Source organism: Camelus bactrianus, chromosome 13 (assembly GCF_048773025.1).
Source record: "Camelus bactrianus isolate YW-2024 breed Bactrian camel chromosome 13, ASM4877302v1, whole genome shotgun sequence".
Taxonomy (NCBI): Eukaryota; Metazoa; Chordata; class Mammalia; order Artiodactyla; family Camelidae; genus Camelus; species Camelus bactrianus.
Genome location: NC_133551.1, coordinates 51,042,649 through 51,056,571, shown reverse-complemented (window position 1 = coordinate 51,056,571; position 13,923 = coordinate 51,042,649).

Sequence of the window (13,923 nt, the reverse complement as noted above, 5' to 3'; positions counted from 1 at the left end):
AGTATTACTAACAGACACTAACACAAGCTTAATATCAATTAGTCCTCATAACTTTCCCCTGAGGTAGATACATTATTATTCCCACTTCCGTACTGGGAACTGAGGCACAGAGAAGTAACTTGTCCAAGGTCACCGGAGAAGCTGATATTTGAATCCAGGCTATCTGGCTATAGGGCCTGTGTTCTTACCATTGCTTTAGGTTGTTATGTGCCAATAGTTTTGCCACCACCAAGCCAAGTCCAGCTGCCTTTTGAGCTGCCCTCAGGGTCAGAGGCTGCCTGGGCAGGGCAAGAGCCCTGGGCTCTGGTTGTAGTTGGAGCATTCAAGGGTAATGCTTGCAGAGGCCCATTCACACCTCCTTTCTCCCTCTACTCCAATCAATAACCACCAAATACCATCTTTAAAATATTTACTCTTAATTTCCTAAACTACCCAAGCTTATTTCTTTCCCATCCCCGCGATTACTTCTCAGGTCTTGTTTACTCTCACCTGGATGATTATACCAGTGTCCTCACTGGCTGCTGTCTGATTTGATCCCATCAGATTTTATTCCTTCTGCAAGCTAGCTGAGATAACAGAGTAGCTCTCCTGTTTAGAAACTTCGAGCCTATTGCCTTCAGGAGGAAGTCCAAAATCCCTGCTGACTCCCCCAGCCCTAGATTTAGATGCAGCCCTTTTTGCAGTCCACCTGCCTGACCCTGGAATACACCGTTGTCCCCTGGTCCACCTGGCAGACACTGGTCCAGTGTGTCCATGCTTCTGGAAAGCTATTCCCGACCCCTGCATCTTTGGGGCAGCTCTAGGAATCCATGCCTTCCTCCTCATAATCGCCTCCAAAGAACCCAGAACCAGGCATGGAGGGGAGGAATGGGATGTGTGGAGCTGAATGAATGAACTAAGGCCAGAGAGGGCTTTGTCAGCCAGACTCAGCTCCCACTGACCCCCCTATGAGGCTTCCTCTGTCTCAGTTTCCCCAACCATACAATGGGGATTTGGGATTGAATACCCTTGCCTCTCTCCGGTTTCATGGTCATGGGAAATTGCTCTCCTCAAATACCCCTTGCTGACTTTTGGAGGGATGGTTTTGGGGTGGGATAGGTGGAGGAAGTCAGAGTGCAACCTGGGATCCCAGAGACCCCTTGAGTCATTGGCTGTTCCAGCTCTCTTCTGGACAGCTCATACCTTCCTGTTCTTTGGGAGATGTGCCATCTTGACTTCCTAGAGGATCTACGCTTGGATCCAGCAACACTGCAACAAACGCTGCTTCTCCCTCTTCACTGTCCTATTGCCCTCAGCCAGGCCAACCACACACCGCTCCGCTGGCCCCCTTTAATGACCAGGTGTGGCTTTGGCTCCACCTGCTGGACAGAAAGGGAAACACCTGACATTGCAAGGAAGGAACTCCAGATCTGTCACTTGACGGGCTCTAGGACCTCAGCTATCCATTTATGCAACAGATATTTATAATGGGCCTACTAAGTGTCATGCATTGGCTAGGCTCTGAGAATTGGTGAACAAAAGAGAGTTTACATTCTTGGTGGGGACCAATGACAAATAAATGGACGCGTACATAAGATAATTTCAGATTGCAATAAGCACCATGAAAGAAATAAACAGAGTGCTGCAATAGAACTGGTATGGAGGTTATTTTAAATCAGGTGCTCAGGAAAGAATGTTCCAAAAAAGTGATGTTTGAATTGAATTACAGAAGAAGAGACATAGCCAGACATTTGAAGAGCTTGGGGGGGAAGCATTGCAAGTAGAGGAGACAGCTAGCATAAACACCCTGAGGTAGGAAAGACCCTGGTGTCTCTGAAATAAAACAGTGCAGCCAGAGAGTGGTGAAGGAGAGGGTAGGTGGTGTGAGACGAGTTTGGAGAGGTCTACTGGAACCAGATCACCCAGGGCCTTGCAGCCCATAGTGAGAGTTTCAATTTTATTTTGAGAACAGCAAAAGCCATTGAAGAGATTTAAACAAAAAGTCATTTACATTTTTTAAAAAGCAAAGGCAGAGGCAGATGGCACGGGGCTTTTTGAGTCATGTTAAGCATTTTGGTCTTTACCCGAAGAGCAGACAAAAGCCATTGACAAGTTTTAAGTAAGGGAACCATATGATAGATCAAGAGTCTAGAAAGACTGTCATCTGCTTTGTGGAGAAAGGACTGAAGGGGAGTGAAAGTGCAAGTAGAATGACTAACGAAGAGACTACCCTTACAGTGTTCCCAAGTAATGAAAAGTGCCCAATAGAGGTAGTGGCAGGGAAAACGGAAAGAAGATAGCTTTGGCAGCTGGTTGGCCTGGATAATTGACAGAGAGGGTGAGAGAGGGAGAAGGAGGAAAAGAAATGAAAGTGATGCCTCGATTTCTAACTTAAGAAGCAGAGCGTTACCTCTATTCAGTAATAGAGGGTGCGCTGGAGGAGGAGCAAACTTGGGGGACAGAACAATTCATTTGTCACCTGTTTGTATCATTTTCCTATTAAAAAAAAAGAAGAAATCACACTTAGAAATTCCACTAAATCAGAAACAAAAATGCACACTGTCACTACTATCACTATACAACCTTTCATTTGGGAATATTAGCCAATGCAGCTAGATAAAACATAAAAATTGGGAAGGAGTAGGTAAAATTAACTTTATTTGTCAATGATGTTTGAATTCCAAGAGAATCCAAGTGAATTAACTGAAAAACTACTATAAATAAGAAAATTCAGTAAGGAAGTAGGTATAAAATTGACATACCAAAATCAATATACACAAACCTTTATATACACAAACTGAAATCATTTAAGACTGCATCATTCAACATGATAACCACTACCACATGTGGTGATTTGAGTATCAACGTAAAATAATTAAAATTAAATAAAACAAAATTCAGTTTCTCAATCATACTGGTCCCATTTTAAGATCTCAGTAGCTATGCGTGCTTCATGCGACTGTATTCGTGTAATTATAGAACATATCCATCACTGCAGAAAGTTCTGTCTTCCAGTGCTGAGTTAAAAGATATGGTGAAAGAGAAGATCACATTTACAAGAGCAACAAAATACGTAGGAATAGGAACGAAATAGTTCTTGGCCAAACCACGTGACTTATCGGGTCACAGTCACCTGTCTGGACCTCTCTGCATTTTAGGTCACAGGTAAAGCCTTATCTCTTTGGGAATCTTCCCTGACTCTTTCAGGCTGAGTCAGAGGCTCCCCCAGGACCCCCCAGTACAACATACAGTTGATCCTCATTATTTGCAGATTCCGTATTTGCAAATTTCCCTACTTGCTAAAATTTATTTGTAACCCCAAGAAGGGAGGCAGGAGAGCGGAGAAAAAGAAGCAGCAATGACAGAGGTGGTAGGAAGCCGGAGAAGGTTGAGGACTGGGTGTTTTGGACAAGATCTAGGGCCTCCTCCTTTTTCTCCAGGGAAGCTATGCATTGCAGGGTGGGGCTCATATCTCCAGGGCAAATCAAGGAAGTGCCCGATTGCTATGGTCAAAAGCATTTTCTGTTTTCCGGGGTGAGGCCCAAGCCCCAAAGTGGCCCAGCCTAGAGTGAATGCCGATTGCTTACCCATCCAGAAAATCACCTTCTGTCTGCCAGAGATCCTGTTGAAAATGACCTGGGGTGAGTAGACTGGGTCCCCACCCCAAGGTGATCTAATATGGCTTGAATAGCTTGCAGGGAGTCTGGGATATCCTGGGGTGACCTAGAGTCAGAGAAGCAAGGAGGCGGCGGGACTCTCTGCCTTTATAGTGGTTCACCAGAGATGAAGAATGAGGCCTGGAGTCTCTCTGCTCCCACTGCAGTCGCGGCATTCACTCATCCCAGTACCTTCCCCTTAGGACTCGTATACAGAAGGACTCTGTACTGGGGAAGGCTGGGGAACCACCCAGGGTAACCCCCAGGCTCAGAGAGGGAAACAGTCACACAAGCTCACACGGCCCACCAGAGGGAGAAACAGGATGGAATCTAGTTCTCACTCCCACACTTTTTTTTTCCCACCAAAGTGTCAGTTTCATAAGGGCCAAGACTCTTGCCCTGGGTCATTCCTCCCCCTTCACTTCCACCAGGGTCCTGATTCCAGAGCTAGCTCCCCAGCAGATGGGTTTGGTCCTCTCTGTGAACACTCAGTGGCAATGCAGTTCCACACCCTACTATTTCTTTTTGTTTGTTTGTTTTTGTCTTTTTTGAGGAGGGGGATAATTAGGTTCTTTTATTTATTTTTAATGGAGGCACCGGGGATTGAGCCCAGGACCTTGTGCATGCTAAGCACACGCTCTACTGCTGAGCTCTACCCTCCTGCCTTCCTGCTAGTTCTTGAAGGGACACAGGGGCAGAGGCCACAGGGGAAGAGACCTAGGTTAACTAATCCAACTCCCATCTGATGCTTGGATGCCCCCTACAACATTCCTGCCTTGTGGCTGGCTGCCTGCATTTTGCTCACACACATACAGTTCATCATAGTTCCAGTCAGTCTGTTTTATTTCTAAAGAAAGGTGTAAAAAAAATTTTCTCATCTTAAATGGGACCTATGTCCTTATGGTTTGCCCCACAGACCCTGGATCTGCCCTTTGGACACTGCACAATACCTCCCTCTGTCCCATCTCAGACCTGCAGAGAACTGAAGATAGACCCATGTCCCCAGGAACAGGTTCAAGTCTTGGCTTCATTCTTCTAGTGACAGTTGCTTTAACCTCCAGTAAATAACATGCATTTATTTCACATTTGTGATTATAAAAGAAGCTCCTTTTTAAAAAATTTTTATTAAAGTATAATTTATATAGGAAAATGTACAAATCCTAACTGTACAGCTCTGTATGTGTACACCCACATAACCTCCACCCAATTCCAATGTAGAACAATTTCATCTCCCTGGAATGCTGCCTGTGCCCCATTCAATCAGTGCCCAATCCACCAGAGGTAACCACTGTTCCGACTTCTAACACCAAGTGATAGAACCAAACTTGGGTCCACTTGCCTGCATGTAGTAAAGCCAATCTACTGACACCAGGTTACGGGTTGTGGTGAAGGAAAATGCAGCGTTTATTGCAGGACACCAAGCAAGGAGTCCAGGTAGCTAGCGCTTAAAAGATCCAAACTCCCTGAAGACTTTCAGGGAAGTTTTTAAAGACAGTGTGAGGGGTTGCAGGGTATGTGGTCAGCTCATGAATATTTCTCTGATTGGTTGGTGGAAGGTAATCAGGAGTCAACGGCGTCATCAACCTAGTTCCAACTCACCTAGGGTTTACATGCTTGTGGATAACATATAGTTAACTTCTACCTGGTGGAGGTTTTAGTACCTGCAAAACAGCTCAAAGGATATGGCTCAGAATTTTTTCTACAGCCCTTGAGGAGGAACTAAAGGTCCTTGACTTTGTTTAATGGCTAAACTATTATTATTTTGTCTTGCTTGAGTGTTTTCCCTTCTTTCTGCATTTTCTCACTTCTCTGATTAAATGTACTCTTTGGAACTCAGGGAAGACAACGGCCCATGTCTTTAAGAAATGCATACTCAAGTATGTAGGAGTGAAATGATATGGAGTCTGGGACTTGAAAGCAAATAATGTCTTTTTCTGCAAAGAAAAAAGAAAAGAGAGATAGATAAAGCAAATGGGGTTCTCAATATGGTTAAATATTGACTCCAGGTAAAAGATACATGGGAACGCATCATACTGTTCCCACTTTTGCTTGTATGTTTGACTTTGTTAAACACCTGGGTCATTGTCCTGTAAAACCACAATGCCATGACCATGCCTAACAACATTTAAAGTAGCTCTTTGGTATCATTTAATATCCAGTCCGTAATTCCACTTTTCCTAATGTGGATTTGTTATTACAGTGGATTTGTTCAAATTTGGATCCAAACCAGTCTCCACATTCCATTCTGGCACTGTACCCTTCAGTCTTATTAACTGAATAAGCCATCCTCCTCCCTCCCTTTATTTTTCATACCATTGACTTAATACAGAAACTATTTCAATTGTCCCGTAGAATGTTCCACATTCTGGATTTACTTTTTAGAACAAATCTCTTGTAATTTGCCCTTTATCAATCTGAAATGAAATTCAGAAATAATGTAGCTACTGTATTAGTTAGAGTCTGGCAGGACCCAGAGGCCAGTATTATGAAGGGATTATTGACAAAGATGTGGGCAAAGTTAAGGGAACCAGCAAGGAATGAGGAAGCGCTGGAGGACGTGTTGGCCATTCCTGGGCCTGAAGGGCTGGGATGAGGAAGTGGTATCTCCTTTTGGCTGAACCCAACCCGTAACCACTGGGCAAGGGAGTTGGTTGGTGCTATTTATAAAAGTCTGCATCCCAGGTTAGACAGCAGAATGCAGAAGAGCAGAGAAGATCTGGTCTGGAGTGACAAGTGGAGAGTACCTCTCACAGTAATCTACACACATACTTTCAAAATAATGAATAGAATTCCCTGTACTATAAGGGGAAATAAGAGGAAACAAATGCATAAAGTATTATATGCTTGAACATGTAAAAATTTTGCACAACTTCACCAGAAGCCCTACTGGAATCACCAGTTGCAGCCGTTCCTAGAATCACCGTCTCTGCCAAGGCTGCAAACGCAGACTGATCCAGGAGCCCTGGATCGGCATCTCAGCTACAGAGAGGAGCCGTGTTGTTGATTTTCCGAACAAGACAGAGCATTCTCTTCCATCAATTACATGGAAGTGGCATTTGTGGGAAACTCAGTGCATATTAAAACCATACTCAAAATACTCTGCGTTGATGTGGAGAATAGATCTAGGTTCTAGGTTGAGATAAACAATAAACACATTTTTCACCAAATTAATGTCTGATAGGACATTTGAAAATGACGTGGAGTGTGGGACAATTTCTGTTGTGCAGGATTGTCCTGTGCATTGCAGGATGCCTATGAGCCCTGGCCCCACCCACTAAAGCTTTGTAGTTCTCCCTACTCTAATTATCATGATATACCCTACCCCCTAAAAAATGTGCTGGCAATTTTCCAAAATATTCTCTAATGGGTAGATCATCCTGGTGGAGAATTATTGGCCTAGGTGATTCAGTCCCAGAAGAGGAGTCCAGTCCTGTGGATTTTAATACCCTGACACTTGCCAAATTATTTATCCAGCCTCATCCTCTCTACTGAGTACACACTTGTAGATTTGATTTATACTTGATGTTTCTAGATACATCACTAATGGGCATCTCAAAGTTTACATGTTAGAACCAGAACCTTGAATCTACTCCTCAACAGAGGCACCCACCCACTCTTCTCCTCCCCCAGATTTATTTTAGTTTAATACATGGCAGTTTCATTGTTTTAGTTGTTCAGGCCAACGATATTAGAATCATTCCTGACATTTCGATTTTCTCATGCTCCACATGTGATCCATCAGCCAATTCAATTGGCTCTACCTTCAAAATGCATCCCACTCTGATCGCTTTCTACCACGACCATCACCATCACCACCACTACCATGGTCCAAGCCATTATCATCTCCCTAAACTGTTACAACAGCCTCCAAATTGGTATCAGTGTTTCCACTCTGGTCCCTACTTTCTATCTGCAACATGGCAGCCAGTGTGATCATTTAAAAAACGTGAGTTAGATCAGCTCAAGCCTCTACTCAAAACCCTGCAAGGTTCTAAGTGAAATAGGAACCTCTGGGATCTTTGTGTCTCCAAGTTCCCTCTTCCTGTAAGGACACCAGTCAGATTGGATTAGAGCCCACCCTAACAACTCCATTTTGACTTAAATACCTCTTTCAAGCTCTGTTCCAAATATTGTCACAGTCTGAGATACGAATTTTAGGAGAACACAATTCAGCCTATGACAACATTCCTATTCATATGAGGGATAGTTGCATCATATTAAGGGCAACATTACTGTTGTTTGAAAGTTAAATATGGACAGAAGAATGTATATGAATTTCACTGACTAGCCAAAAAGGTAGACCATACCAGGTTTGTTGGCATCTCAGCACCATTCTCACTTCCTCCTGTGATTCATCCTCACTTCCCCTGTATTTTGGAGACTGAAAGCCTCAAGACTACATTTCCCAGATTCCCTTGACAGCACGGTTCTAGGTTGTGTCCTACAAATGAGACATGCGAGTATGAGATTTGTAAGGCAGGGGAAAGGAGAGGCCATAATTACTCCATCAGTGATGAACAGGCGAAGGCCTCCGCAGGCAGCAGGTGGAGGTATGGGGTGCAGCTTCAGGCATCCTCCTGTAAATCACCGACTTTGGTGTCTCTGGTAGTTGAGATCACTGGTGTTGGTTCCTCACGACTTCTGCACTTTCTGATTTCCTAAACATTAGCAGACACATTTTTTGGCTGCAGGATTCTTTGCAAAATATCTCTCAAAATGTTTTATTATCATTACTAAGCCCTCTTCTTCTTGCTCGATTGTGCAGGCATGGAGGCCCAGCTGGGCGGGCCAAGTTGCAGGAGCCTCATTCTCCTACCAGGAGCGGAGACAGCAGACTGTTTCTCACCAGTTTCCCTAAAACCCTGAGGATTGGGGTTCTAACATTTTTCCCAAGGAAATTCTGCCACCGCTGCTTGGTTGCAGGACATTTAGGGTGATGAATTAAATATTGCACGTAGAAACGGGAGACTTTAGTTCTAGGCCTATGTGATTGCTACCTGGCCTTGGGCAAACCCCTTGACTTCTTGTGTCTTACTTTCCCTATGTATAAAATGGGAGAAAGGAGAAGAAAACAAATTTAAATAATAGCTAACATTTACATACTGCATTCGGTTCCAGTCATTATTTTGAGGACTTTTCATATCCAGTCATTGAAATCATCACAAGAATCATATGAGAAAAGTACTACTTCTATCTTATATTTGGGGAAAATAGATATTAAGAAACTTGCCCAAGTTTCTTGCAAGTCACCCAGGAAGTCTGTGTCCTCATTGGGGCTTTTAGTCATTAAAATATTTGGCCTCTTATTACGTGAAAACGTGTGATAAATGGCAATTGATTTACAGTTTAGAAACGACTGGTTTGGGATGTAGTGGCCTCTGTGTCAAGTTCTTTGGCCTCCCCAAAGTAGGAATTCACTGGATCCAGGAACTAACTAAAGATGTTAGGAATTGTTCTGTTTCTTCCTCTCCAATGTCATTCTTCCTCTCCCTGCACATCTTTGCTCAGCTTTCTGTCCCACTGGCAGGTAGAAAACAGCAGCCAATAGCTCTCAGGCATTTCCTGTGTTCAAGTGACCTCCCCTGACTGAGTTGGACACTCCTGATTCTAAATATAGATTTCACTGAGAGAGAGAGAGAGACCCCATTAGCCCAGCAGAATCTGGAAGTGATTACTCATCCAATCAACTGGCCACCAAGGGCAGAGTCATGTAGCACTGACTTGGTGTGTAGGGCTGCCCACCGAGGGGTGAGGCGGGCAGACACCCCAAGAGATGGTACTTCAGCTCTCTTGACTCTAGAGATATTTAGGTCCTACATCATGTTTTTCATCAGGTGAGGGACAGTGACATGTCTGTCACCTTCTGGAAAAAAATCTCTATTCCAGGCCTGGCAGCCAGCCTCAACCTTCTAGGGACAGCTCAGCTATTGTGGAAAGAGCCTTTTATGCAATCGGAAGTCCTGGGATGGGATCAACTTCCGGTTCACCACTTACTAGCTGTGTGAACTTGGGCAAGTTATATAACTTCCCCGAGCCTCTGTGTACTCATTTCAGAAAAAGCACAAAATGCAAACAATTATAGCTAGGAAAAGAAAGCCACCTTCTTTGTCCTCTTCTTTCTCCATTTCAACAGGCTCCTATTTATGTAACATGCTGGAACACAGAGGGGAGGAGTCCAAGCGTTCAGTTTCAAAGCTTTGGCAGGGCCTTTGTGTCTTTGTAGGAAAGGGAGAGGCCATTAAGAAGTACCTTGCTCTTCAATAGGCCTGTTCATTATTCCCAGCAGGCCTAAGAGAACACGCAGTTTAGAAGGCCAAGGATCAAAGAAAGACATAAAACTGTTCTGCATTGCAAATAGAAGTCCTGCTCCATTGTGAGAGAGGCAGCCTTGAAAATTACAGGGGCAGAGGGAGTAAGGTAGCTAAGTCAGGAACAATTAGTGAAACCCAAGAGTGGAGAACGGTATGAACCTCTAGGGGAAGGTAGGTGAGGAGGTGTTACATAGGACAGGTATGGGAGGAGTAGGTTTCCCATTCCTGTCCTGACCCAGTCAGTGGCAGCAGGGCCACCTCTAATCTAACGGGGCCCCTTAAGGGAAGTTAGTAAAGGGTGTCCCTTCTCTGAGTGGTTGCAGCTCTGTGCCAGGATGCAGGGTTTGGTGAGTGGAGAGTGAGTTGTGTTCCTTCCATGCTGCAGATCTCCAAGGCTATGCTCAGCAGCCCTGAGTGCCAGCCCTCAGTGTAGACTAGTGGGCAGCAAGGAACATCTACTAACAGGATGGACCCAAATGGAGCCAGAACAAGGGTGATGCCCAGGGCTTTCCGCCATCTTGAGACACACCTGGTGGGATGAGAAAGGAGAGACCAAGCACACAGGTTTTATATGTAGCACAGCTCCCTATCCTCTGAGATTACTTTAAATTGCTTCTAACCTCCACTCCCAAACCCTCTGGAAGAAATCCACAGCCTATCCTTTAGAATCCTGTGAATTCCTAGGGATTACAGTCTCGGGTTTTCCCACTGCGTTCCTGATTCGTTCCTCATGTGTGATCCCACTTCTTCCTCCAAGTATTACAAAAACTACTCATACTAAGCATTGGTTTGAGTAGTAGGTATCATAGAAGATTGGATGGGGACAGGGAGGAAGGAAGAAAGTCTTTGCGTTGAGCTGATGAACACTTCAACTTTGCATAAGGGAAAATGCCATTCTTAAAATTCTTCTAAGTTATCCTGCGATTCTATGTGTTTTTCACTGATATTTAACCCCACTTACACCCAATCTTCCAGAATTTTGCTGGCTCCCCTGTCTCTACCTTTCCTATCTTCTACCTCTAGAATTTTCTTCTGTACTCCAAACTTGTCTTTTTCTATTGTGCAGAGCAATGTAGCTCTCCCTATCTCTGAATCCGCAAGATAGACATGTAAACTTATAAAGTGGAGGGTCTTACACTGAATGGAATTCATCCTTCTTTAAAAATTTTTTTTTTTTTGTTTTATAAAGGGAGGTAGTTAGGTTTGTTTATTATTATTATTTATTTAATGGAGATACCGAGGATCAAACCCATGACCTCATGCATGCTAACCATGCGCTCTTCCACTGAGCTATACCCTCCCCCCAGAATTCATCCTTCTTATAACATCATTACATCTGACACAATTGTCAGAACCTGAGGAGAAAAAAATGTTAGCTTTATTTACTATGCAATTTGATGGTGAACTTCCTGGGTAATGTGATACTTAATAAATACAAGTCATAGAATAGTAGCTAAAGTTAGAAATAGTGTAATTTTTTTTTTAAGTCAGGCTGAAAAACTTGATTTCCACATTACTGGGAAATGTGGAATAGTCTGTGTTTCTAGTTTAATCAGGAATATATTGATCGTCTATTAACTTGATCTTTAAATAAAAATTAAGGTCTCTCAATAATGAAGTCTTCAACTTGTCACTCCCTTAAGTAGGGAAGAGATGAAGATGGGGTTTGTAGGGTCTGAGGATTATATAGCTTTACTTATGCATATATATATATATATATATATATATATGCATAATATATATATATAATTAGTTTTACTAATGTACAATAGTAAATCTTACAGTAATATTATATAGTTTTACTAATATGCTATATTAATTATATAGTATACTATACAAATTACATAGTTTTACAGGGTGCTTTTTTATTTAATTTTTTTTTAATGGAAGTACTGGGAATTGAACCCAGGACCTCAAGCATGGTAAGCATGCACTCTGCTACTGAGCTATACCCACCTCCTTACTGGGTGCTTTGTAAAATGGTGGTTCTTAAACATTTAAAAAACTATCATTGTGGAGAGAGGATAGCTTAATGTGGTAGAGTGTGTGCTTAGTATGCACAAGGTCCTGGGTTCAATCCTCAGTACCTCCTCTAAAATAAATAAACAAACAAACCTAATTACCTCAACCAAAAAAAACCCCTAAAAATTAAGCAAAATAAAGAAAAATAGAAACTATCATTATAAATGTAACTCAGTGAGATTTCAGTGTTCTGCTTTGGAAATGACAAAGGGGAGGGGTGTTACCCCTGAGGAGTGCTGACACAAGTTAAGTTACTTTGTGCAATTTTGCCAGAAGATGGAGCTACAGAAGTCAATGCAAATCCAGAGTATTTTAATGGTCCATGAGTTGGGGGCAGAAATCAAAGCAAAAGATCTTACTTTTTTTTTTTAACTCTTTTTTTTATTGAGTTATAGTCATTTTACAATGTTGTGTCAAATACCAGTGTAGAGCACAATTTTTCAGTTATACATGAACATACATATATTCATTGTCACACATTTTTTTTTGCTGTGAGCTACCACAAGATCTTGTATATATTTCCCTGTGCTATAAAAGATCTTACTTTTAATTAAGTTTTATAAGTCAGAGAGCCTGCTGTTCCTGCCCAGACTTCAGTAAATCACAGTTCCTATCTTAGCTGGTAGAGGGGCAGAGCCAAGTGGAACTATGGGTTACCAACTGGTCTCTCCCTGTTCCGTGGAGAAGAGCTTGTCAAGCTCAGGCTGAGTTTCGTAATGAAGATATTAAGTATCATTATTTTCAATGGGATGCCCACACAGCTGGCAATCTGCCAGGATTCTTGCACAGGACCAAAAGTAGGAATTTCTGAGTTAAGGTTGTGGATGTTGAGTGGCTTGGAATGGATAGGACAGACGGTTTCTCAAGGGGTCAGCAAAACAGAAGGTCCCAGGGGACACAGTATTTGCTGCTCTTTTCCCCCAGCTCATATTATCGACATGCTGAATCTCCTTTTCCTGGTAGCTGTCACAAAACCTGGGAAGAGGAGTTGTAAACTCGGTTGCAAATGGAGGAGGAGGTCCTTCTAAGAAAAAGAATACATAAGTATGAATATAAAATTAGGTACAGGGCCTTGGAAGGGTCTCACACGAGGAAGGGATCCTAAATATTAAGCATCATTAGCTTCATGGTAAATGTGTCTCTATTTTGGCCTGAGTCAGAAAATCTTTTTCTGCTGGTTGTGTTTCTGGCCATTGGTCCTTCTGGAAGGCATCATAGAAAAGGACGAAAATCTACCATACTCGTTCCTGCTGAGCGATGGCACAGCATCAGAGCAGCAATCCTGGGCCATCCTAGGAATTAGCCTTTCCCTAGCTCATCAAAGGTCAACTTTGTAATGAGAAAAGCAGATAGAACAGCAGGGACCTATCTGGAACACATCAGGTTATTATGACTATCTTTCCAGCATTCTCACGCTAATTGCTCACAGGTTGTTTGCGCTAACGGCACAATGAAGTTTGGAAGAGAGCCAAGATGATCAAGCCAAGCTCTGCAATTTATAATGTCCCATAAAGTTCTCATGCAGCAACACGTCCCTCCTTTTTTTCTTTTTTCATTTGTAAGGGATGGAAAATCACAGCTTTTTTTTTTTTTTTTTTTTTTTGAAATGGCCTCTGGCTTCCTACAACATGGCCAGGTATGACATTGGAGGCTGTTTTCCAGTTGCCTTCTAAATTGGCCCATGACTGTATATCTGATATGATCTGATTTATATTTTGAAAAGTCCCCTCTGGCTGTTGTGTTGAGAACTGACAGTGGGGATGTGGCTGAAAGCAGGCAGGTGAGTTGGGGCTCTGCAATAGGCTAGGTAAGAAATGATGCGGGTTTCAACTTGGGTAGGTAGGACTTCAGAGAAGACATTGGAGTCTGGACAGCTTTTGAAAGGAGAGTCCACAGGACTGCTAATGAGTTGGATGTGGGGTGAGGTCTGCAGGATGGGGAAAAAAAAAAGAGGA